Raw genomic sequence first — 9688 nt, forward strand, 5'->3', positions numbered from 1 at the left:
AAAAGTTAAATAGTAAGGCATGCCTAAGCAGACGCTTCTAGGAGGTATGGGGAATGCTCTCGAGAAATCTTTAAAAATTATGGTTGCTTAAAACTGCTCGGGTGGCTATTTTGCTTGTGAAAGCAAAACCCCCCTGTAGAGCTTGTCAAAATACAAACTCGGTTAACTATGTTTATATAATTGCTATGTTTTGATGGAAAAAATTTGAAGCTAAACAAACATAAGAATATTTAATACATCCAAAAAATTTTTAGTTCCAATGTCGTTATGCTATGTTAAATTTTATGAAAAAATGTAGAAGCGTGTTAGATTTTTGTCGGAAAATCCATGTTTCTCACCCCTCCTGTAAATTAGAAAGAAATAGAACATTACAGGTACAAGATGATACGTTCAAATAACTGAAAATATCAAACAAGTGGGTTAGGTACAAGATTTAGGGATATTTAATGGAAGAGATATAATTTATCACAAGTACATTTGATATTTTGGCAACTGTTTATTTTGCTTCTTCCCAACGGCGCTTCTTTATTCAATCTCGCACTTTGAGCATGACTGATATCTTAGCACCATAATGCATGAACATGAAAATTTCTTAGAAATTCTAAAGTTTAGAAAATGGAAAACGTTCAATTCGTTAACTAAATTAGACCACAACCGACACACTGTTGCAATAGATGCGAATGCCATAGTGTAAATCTGTATGACATACATATTGCCCTGTATGTTGCCCTGCAACCCTTTTCTGGTAACATTCAGAAGCTTTTGAACTTCTTTAGCCCAAGCCAGCAAAGATGAGAAATTCTTAACAAAATTATATTTAACACTCAGGCAGTCAAAGACTCAAATTGCTTCTCCTTACTTCATAGACTTTTGTCATTATTGTCTCGAATACAGGTTATGTTAATGGAGAGGCTAGATAATTAGTTAGAATATTTTTCAATTGAGTTATTATTTATGGGCCCCTAAAGCCAAGGGCCCCCGGGTCATTGACCCTTCTGAACCCCCCTCTCCTCACCACTGGGGGGAGAACTGGCACCTTAGACCTACATGTTGCCGCTTTTTCGTCACAGTATAATCTACAAATGTGCGATGACATTTCAGTTCTGTAGCACACAAGAATCCTATGAGAGACTACTCAGTTAACTAAACAATAGATTTTAGTCAATGTTAGGCCTGCCTCACCCATAACCACTGCTGATACTTTCTACTGAAGATGGGAACTTTCAAATCAGTCATGCACAATATATCGACAAATTAGGAAACAGTTGGAAAACTGTTGACTGATTTACATAATTTTTCCGATTTACAAAGAAGAATTTAGCAATGAAGATACTTTTTCTATGCCAGATTCTATAATACTCTTAGGGTACAAAAGTATGGAAAAGGTAGTTAAAAAACAGCCCAAAGTGGACAATGGCCTAAGGCGATAAATTTTCGAAACAAAATTACTAGATGAAGGGGCTTGGGAAAGGTAGTTAATGGCGCGTTAATTTTCTAACTCGTGAATAAAATATCAACAAAATGAAGGGCAAAAAGCTCCCTCAGAAATCATGCCCTAGACATCAGAAAATCAGTCACGAGGCTACGTTCCCACATCATCGAGAGCGAGTTGGGCCGTTGGTGCATCGGCGCAAATCGCTAAACCTACCACTGATTTAAACAGGTAGCGGTTACTTTGGAATTTTCCATAAGAACCCCCAAAATTAATTGATAAAGGGGAGGGAATGGACAAGAAAAGACTCTTTTCCCCACTAACAGCCGATGCACCAGTCCTACCTTATAGCATCCAAATAAATGCTAACAGCATAAAGGAATGCCTAAAGGTACGAGAAATTTTATTGAATGCATCCAGAGAAGAAAAAGAGGGAGGGAGGACCGGGAAAATAAACAGCACACTCTACTCGTCGCCTTTCACCAAGCAAAGTGAAACCAACACTATGCCAAAAAACCATAAAAATACCCCTAAGAATAACCTAGAGAATAAAAAACCGCCACGAGCCATAAATGTTGCCCTAGCATTACTAAACAAAACCCATGGAGGCCAAGACTATTTCACAATTCCAATAAACGAGTAACGCAAATGCAAGAGAACCACGAGAAAGCGTGGCACATGAGACCAAAAATATGAATAACAGTCAATAATCAACTCAGGATCCCTTAAATCATAACAGCCATTGCAAAAGCCCCTCGTGAAATTAACTCTGATTAAATTTCATTTAATCATCATAAAGTGCTTTCGTCATCTTACAGAGTTTGAGTTGCAAACAAAATTGAACAATTAGTTTGCTGTTTAAAGGAAGAAATTCAGTAAAACATTGAAGCACTGCTTCAAAATTGTCCTGTACAAAATTTCTGCAGCATTCGTAAATATTGACAATGAAAAATGAAGCTTTTTTGAAAAATGATGTAACGCTTAAGTAAAAATCATAGATAAAGAAACTTCGAGCCTTGCTCTGACGACAAAATTATTACTTAGAAGACTGCTCTAGCAAAAATCTAGGACCTGAAAGTTTCAATATTGACACCAGGTGAGTCGCTTTTCATTTGACCAAAAAGACTGTGGTTTTTGAACCTTTAATATGTTCATCATCTTCCCAGGTAACAATTAAAAAAAATTTTATACGTTTTATCTTATTGTGTTTTTTTAAATCGTGAATAGAATTATTTAAATCCAAGCTGATTATGTTTTTTAGACAATAAACTGTTTTGATCACTTAAAATCTTTAACTCTTTAAACGGCGTTCGCTTCGTTTCATTGTCAATAATATGCAGGCTAAAATCTCACCTAAAGGAGGAATCTTCCAAGAAATAATTTTATTGTTAGTGCAAACGTAAACGTATCCAGATTTAAGCATGAATGAAGTATGTTGTCCTTCTTTCAAATTGGCGACATTTTATCTTAATAGTTTATTAATACTTCGATATTTTTTTCTGAATTTTTCTGAACATTGGCTCAACGTTTCCCCGTATTTTTTGTCCTCAAAACAGTAGAATGCTACTTCAAATTCATTTTCATTCCAAAGTCATTGAAATGACGCATTATTTTCCTGCCAAAGTCACTAGCAATAAAGGCCCCTTGACCTAGTAATTTGGTTACGGGAATTTACCGCCTTAGGCCTTTGGCCACTGTGAGCTGTCATTATTGAATATCGTTTCCATACTTTTGTACCCCAATCACCAGCGGCGCTGGAAGCTTCATGATGTGGCGGGGCAGGACTGGCAGAAAGGGCACCTTGGTGTGTCAATGTTTGCTGATGAAACAGACCGGAAATCGTTGTTTAGCCAATGACAAAGCCTGGTTGTAGGTGAAAGCCCTGTTAAGGGAGAGAAGGTCGGTGTTCTGGGGGAGTAGTCCCTAAGGAAAATTTGCGTTGCTACCCCCTGAAGAATCTCAGAAATGAAGGCAACACCCATAATGATACGTTTGAATCAAGACTACAGTCAAACTTGATTCTCGAAATTTCTTTCCCCACAACATCAACTATCAAGGGAGGCTGGACCCAACCTTACCTTACATCAAAACAAAATTTTGTTAATTTACTTACTCGGGAATGAAATACCAATGCAACATGAAGGGCATAAAGCTCCCTCAGAAAAACTGCCATTGACATCAGAAAGGTCAGTCATGAGGCTACGTTCCCACATCATCGAGAGCGAGTTGGGCCGTTGGTGCATCGGCGCCAATCGCTCAACCTACCATATAGGGGTTACTAAGGAAGTTACACAATAACCCCCAAACATGATTGATAATTGGGAGGGAATGGACAGGAAAAGCCTCTTTTCCCCACTAATAGCTGATGCACCAGTCCTACCTAATAGCATCAGAAAACTCAAAGAAGCATAAAATATGCCTAAAGGTATGAGAGGTTTTAACGATGCCATAAAAGAAACTCAACACGCAAAGTTATACTGAAAAGGCATTAAACATAAAGAAAGAAATCGAGGGAGAGAGGGCTTGGAAAATACAATAAAACAGCCTAGTTGAATTGTGGCTTCACCAAGCAAGATGAGACCCACGCTATGCCAAAACCTTAAATACCCCTAGATTAACCAAGGGAATGAAAACGCCACGAAACACACATCTTACCCTAGTTATACAATCAAATTCACAGGAGGCCGAAAGACTCCCCGCATTGCCCATAAACTAGTAGAGCAGATACAAGAAAACCACGAGGAAGCGTGGCACAAGAAAACATAACGAAATAGTATTAACAACAATCTCATGCGATTTAGTTAACGCTCAAAAGCCCTTCGTGAAATTAACTCTGATTAAATTTCATTTAATCATCATTTTAGGTACGCATTTGTTTAGGTACGCCGAATATATGAGCAGTTAGTGAAACGGTAAATATTGTACGCCAGACAAAGAAAACTGATTAACAGAGAAAACTGTGGTATACGAGTCTTTGTTTATTCTTTTTTATGTTAACTATGTAAATGGCTTCATGTTTAGCACGCCAACTAACAAAGATTTTACGTATGTCAAAAATGTTTTTATTAGTTTGCACTCGGAACGCCAAAAAACCTGAGTGTTCGAAGATCTTCGGACCTAAGTACATTGAATGCACCCTGGCAATCAATACAGCAGCTTCTTGTTATTTGCATCGATGTGTACTCTGAACAAAGGTCATTTTTTTTCTTTCATTCCCCCACACATGTATCCTCCCCTCCCCAATTTTTTCTAAAAATTAATAATGTTTTTCTGAGATTGGTCGAATTGTCTATTCTGAGCGGTATAGTAATTTGTTAAATTTTAGTCTGGGAGATGCAATTTTAGCCATTCTAAACTTTCTTGAGCGTCGGAGCCAACCGGTGGGCCCTCCTATGTCACCAAACTTGATTCTTAGTGACATAGGAGGCGCCGTCTCTGGAACAAATGAATCTTTTGAAGTGTCGAATTCATTGAAATCGATTCCAGTTTAAAAAGCTAAGCCTTGCATTGATCCTTCGCCGACGAATTGATGGAAATATTTTTTGGCGGTACAGAACTTGAAAATGGCTTTTCAAAAAAGCCAACATTTTACAACATATTGGCTAAAAGCTTTTTCGTCTGACACTCCTCAGAGCATAAAACGTCAGAATAAGGGTCCGAAAGAACACGATGAAAATTATACCCAGTTGTGGATCGAAATAGGCCGATCAGAAAAATGCAAGCACAAGACCGGTATAGAAGTCCAATCAGTGCCTACCCTGGGTACCAGACTCACTATATAAAATAATAAAGAGTCTCTCTATTTTATTTCATATATAGTGAGTCTGGTACCCAGGGTAATCAGTGCCGTGTGCCTAAAGAAAATTTACTACTGGGGTCTTCAGCCTACTACTGGGGTTGTCAGTGGCGGCTCCAGCCTGGGATAAGTAGGGGGGACAAAAGGTGTGTCAGGGACCACGCCCTTTTGGAACAAGCCCTTTTTCTTGTTTGAAACATTTTCTTCCGGAGGAAACACCTCTTGCCTCCCAAGAAATGTCATTTAAATGTGACGATCTAGATAACGTACATACCCCCCGACATTTTCTCATCAGGTTTGCAAGAATCTCAAGGACCAACTTTCTGAAAAGAGGGGGGTGGGGGTGATTTCCCCCCCATCCCTCCCCCATGGCTCCACCACTTGCCGTTATCCAGAATGATCGTTTTAAGTTTTTGAAGTTCAGCGTGCAGTTTAGATTTCGAGCAGATCACGAGTGCCCGATGTACTAAAGTTTTGACAAGAATTATGCAAATAATGACAAGAACGATGGAATTATGCAAAACTCGTATCAACGCTTATACTACATACGTGGAATTTGGTTTTCTAAGCGCCCATACCTATTTAAGGCCAGGTCACGCCCTACGGCCCCTCTCAGACCCCTTTCAGAGCCACAAAGTGATGGGATGATGCAATAACACAGAATGTTGATGACAAGGTGACAAACAACGGAACAACCAAGAACATCAAAAGAACAGGCAACTGAACATCACAGAACTAAATAAAACATAAAACTAGCTGCATAACACCTGCATCAACCCCTTCTTTGAAAATTATGCGCCCCTTCTGAAGAATGAGAATCAAGTGAAAAAGTTTCTGAGGCCAATGAGTTAATTTGCTTCAAGGATTACCTCAAAGTTATGTCGTTTATTCCGAAAATGGATCTGAAATTGTTTCTACAGCGAGCTCTCGTCACCAATTTTTGCAAATTTTTTAGCGCCCCCAGTCCCAACTGCCCCTCCTTCAAATTTGTTCTGGATCCGCCCCTGTTAGTTACATCATATTTCATGTGCAATGGATAACATTAGGGTATTTTACGGTTATTGTTATCAAAATAGCAGACAATTCTCTTTTGAAGGAAGTAGGAATGGGTTTGAGATAGCAAATGGGTGGTCATTATAGATAATGGCCTTATACCAAAACAATACAAAATGGAAAATTCCGGATATCAATCACATGATTGAAAAAGTGGGTAGTCGAGATAAAGGGCATTAGTTGTATTTTCTGTGCTTGGAAGAGCAAACTAAATACCAGGTTACACACTTGCCAATTGTACGAGACTGAAATGCACTATAAATACTTTATGAATTGTATTAATAACAATGTTTATTGCCCCTTTGAAAAGAATCATTACAAGCTCAAATTATGAGCCAGCCGTGGCAAAATGAACAGTCAGCACCTGGAAATTTTTAGGATATTTAAAGGTTGATCTCATATAAATTTGATTTACTTATTAAAGTAGTTTTTCACCTTTCTTAGAGAAGCACTGCTCAAAGTCTTCTTGTTTATTTTGTCAATTTGTCAAGGCGTTGACGCAAAAATGTTACCAAGACCCACATAGAGTTACCTTAGATAGCTGTATATGCTATAAATATATATTTAGTGGCGTAGCGGACTAAAGTTACTTTTAGTTCAAGAACCAAGGACGCCCAAATTTTAGGGGCCCCAACCTTTAGGGCCCCCAGCAAAATTGATTTATATGGTTTTTACCGTGAAGCTGGTATTCTGGATGTCATGATATCTAATGATGTCTAGTTGAATTTAAATCGTTTGATAAGCATGTTGTGTTTTGTCTATATCGTTTTACTAATGCTTGTATTTTGGGGGAGGGGGAGGGGGGGGGGGGACGCGAGCTGAAAACCCCTAGAGGCCCATTACGTCCCTGCATTGACTAGACCCTCTACGAAATATTTTAAGGGATCATGCAGTCAGCAACGTTGCTGACTTCAGTGGTGTTGATTTTTTTCGAAAATCAGCAACCATTTTCACGCACTGAGCCTCAGTCATATTTTCCTCTTCGTCCCTTAAGCTCCTTTCGCACTGCTTTAGCTATAGATAGTGCTGTTATAAGGTTTTGACTGGAATATTGCGGCTGCTTTGCGACTATGTTTATTGGCTTTAGAATGTCCACCAACAGGCAATTTACAAAAATTAACATCCCATTGTCTACATCTTCTTCTAGCTAATGCAGCAATCCTTTACCAAAGTTACTGTCTCAATGGACTTGATTTTGAGTTAATTTTCAGCGCTTGCTTTTGCAATATTCTATAGGCTCACTCAAGAAATACGTGCTTTTAACATAACAGAACATAACATTTTTACTTCTACAACTCCTGATAAAAGCAGTGCGAGTGCTAGTCCATACTGCAATATTGCTTCAAATTTCTTATTCAAATTCTTTGTGATTTGGAAATGCCCTGAGCAACGTGTTCAATGCAGACATTTCGGAGAACATTCCGAGAAGCGCCCAAGTAGCGCCAAGTTTTTGACAGCGAACCGGTGTTTTCAGCGCAAAGGACAATCTTAAGTGCTACATGGGTGATAAGAAACCCTAATAACAAACTTTTCTTCCGCCAGTATTCGATTTACTAAGTTGTTGCGACAATCCAATGAAAACAACGGAAAATAAAATTAAATATTGTTAGAGATATAATTATCGGGGTGGCAAACAGCTGGCATCCTCTTGCTCCAGGGGTGGCATTGCCACTCCATGTCACCCCTGGCTACGGGCCTGACAAACCACCAAAGCTCTTTATGCTGACTGGTGTTTATGTTTTTGCCGTCAATCACAATAGACAAAGCTTTCAAAAACATTTCTCCGTTTTCAATGAAAAGCTAAAAAAGATCAAGGAAAAAAGGTTTTCTGAAGACAGACTTACTCGCAGTAATTTACTTTAGAGTCTGCCTATCCGAATCTATACATTTGCACAAGATACTTGCAAGCTTTCCTATTGGTATTAATGCTCAAGTATGTAAAAAACCGTTTTGGATCAGCAATGGGCCATGAGAGGTTAAATAGATGTCGAGCTTCACTTACTTGTCACCTTTAGTTATGGGTACGTTTGCGGATACACAATTGCTTAAAGACTTCTCATGCACTAAAATTGTGCAGTTCATTTCTTTAGATTTCTGTGAGATCAGTCCTATTGCGTGTTTGACTGTTAATTAAAGATACTGATTACTGCTGATTATGATTATCAAAAGTTGGAATATGGAGGACTTATTGAAACCTGACTTTTTCTATGAATATTTCTATTTTAAGAATAGGCATGCGCTTGATGACGTCATTATTTTTTGAAAACCCGTTGTCGGAAAGTTTGTTAGCTGTGCCCTCTACCTAAGAGTCACTACTTACCATGCCCCTGTCTTTAAAACCAGTCTAAGCAGATAAAACTCCACGTGCTTTCGAACAGTGGTGGTCACTAGGTAATTTGGAGGGGCACCTAATGAGACTAGATTAACTATCTACTTTTCATTTTGCTAAACCTTTTCTTTAGCTATAAACGAATTCAAATCTTACAAAATAACTTACCCATAAATCTATTGGCGGGAGAACTTTTAAAATCAACGGCACAGTCGATATTGAAGAATTGTGTTGTAGACTTTGCTCTCAATTCTTTATTTTGGTGTATTTCCCTTTTTAGGCAAGATAGCAGCCAAATGTATCAAACCAGCTCAAATGTTAAGTTTTCAACATTTGAATAAGGAACCAAAAAGGTCCCGTCGACACGGTGCCTGATATTTTTCAAAGCGCAATTATTTGTATCTGTTTCAATAAAGTCTGCGTCCGCACTATGAGCGTCAACACTGAGAGTAAGAGAAGTAGAAACTTTTTTTTACGCAAAGGTTAACCTTTTTATAGTTTAAAGAATATCTTAGAATATCCTTTAAAATGTTGGTTCTTCGAAGTTTTTCCTCTTTCTATACCAGCCGTTCTGGTCGTAGGAACTTTACCAGGTCGTAGTTGTAGCCTCGGTTCCAACCATTCAGCCAACGAACCAATGATATCATTGCAACGAACACACGGCGGGAATGAACACCATATTGCATTGCACGAGGCGGCCATTGACGAAAGTCCATACTGCAGTTCCATTTCCTTGTTTTTTATTAACCAATCTTGGACCCATCTATTCACAATTAGCTTAAAAGCAAACTGCTACAAAGTACGAAGAATGCTGCTCTGCTAAGGATTCAAAACATGGCGGTTGCGACACACTATATATATCATGAAGAAAATCTTAGCAATATTGCTACGGTACGTCGCCATCTTCTTTTGACACTTTATTAGTATTGGCGAATTTGCATATGTGTAAATTATGGTATTTTTAATGCTGGTTTTTGATAATGAAAAGGGAACCCCAAACTCAACCTGCAAACTGGTAGTCACTACCAACTGGTAGTCACTACCATAGGGCAGTGGCGTAGCTAGCCAAATAGCAGTG

The sequence above is a fragment of the Rhopilema esculentum genome, chromosome 20 (assembly GCF_057945365.1).
Source record: "Rhopilema esculentum isolate cy_ngs chromosome 20, ASM5794536v1, whole genome shotgun sequence".
Taxonomy (NCBI): Eukaryota; Metazoa; Cnidaria; class Scyphozoa; order Rhizostomeae; family Rhizostomatidae; genus Rhopilema; species Rhopilema esculentum.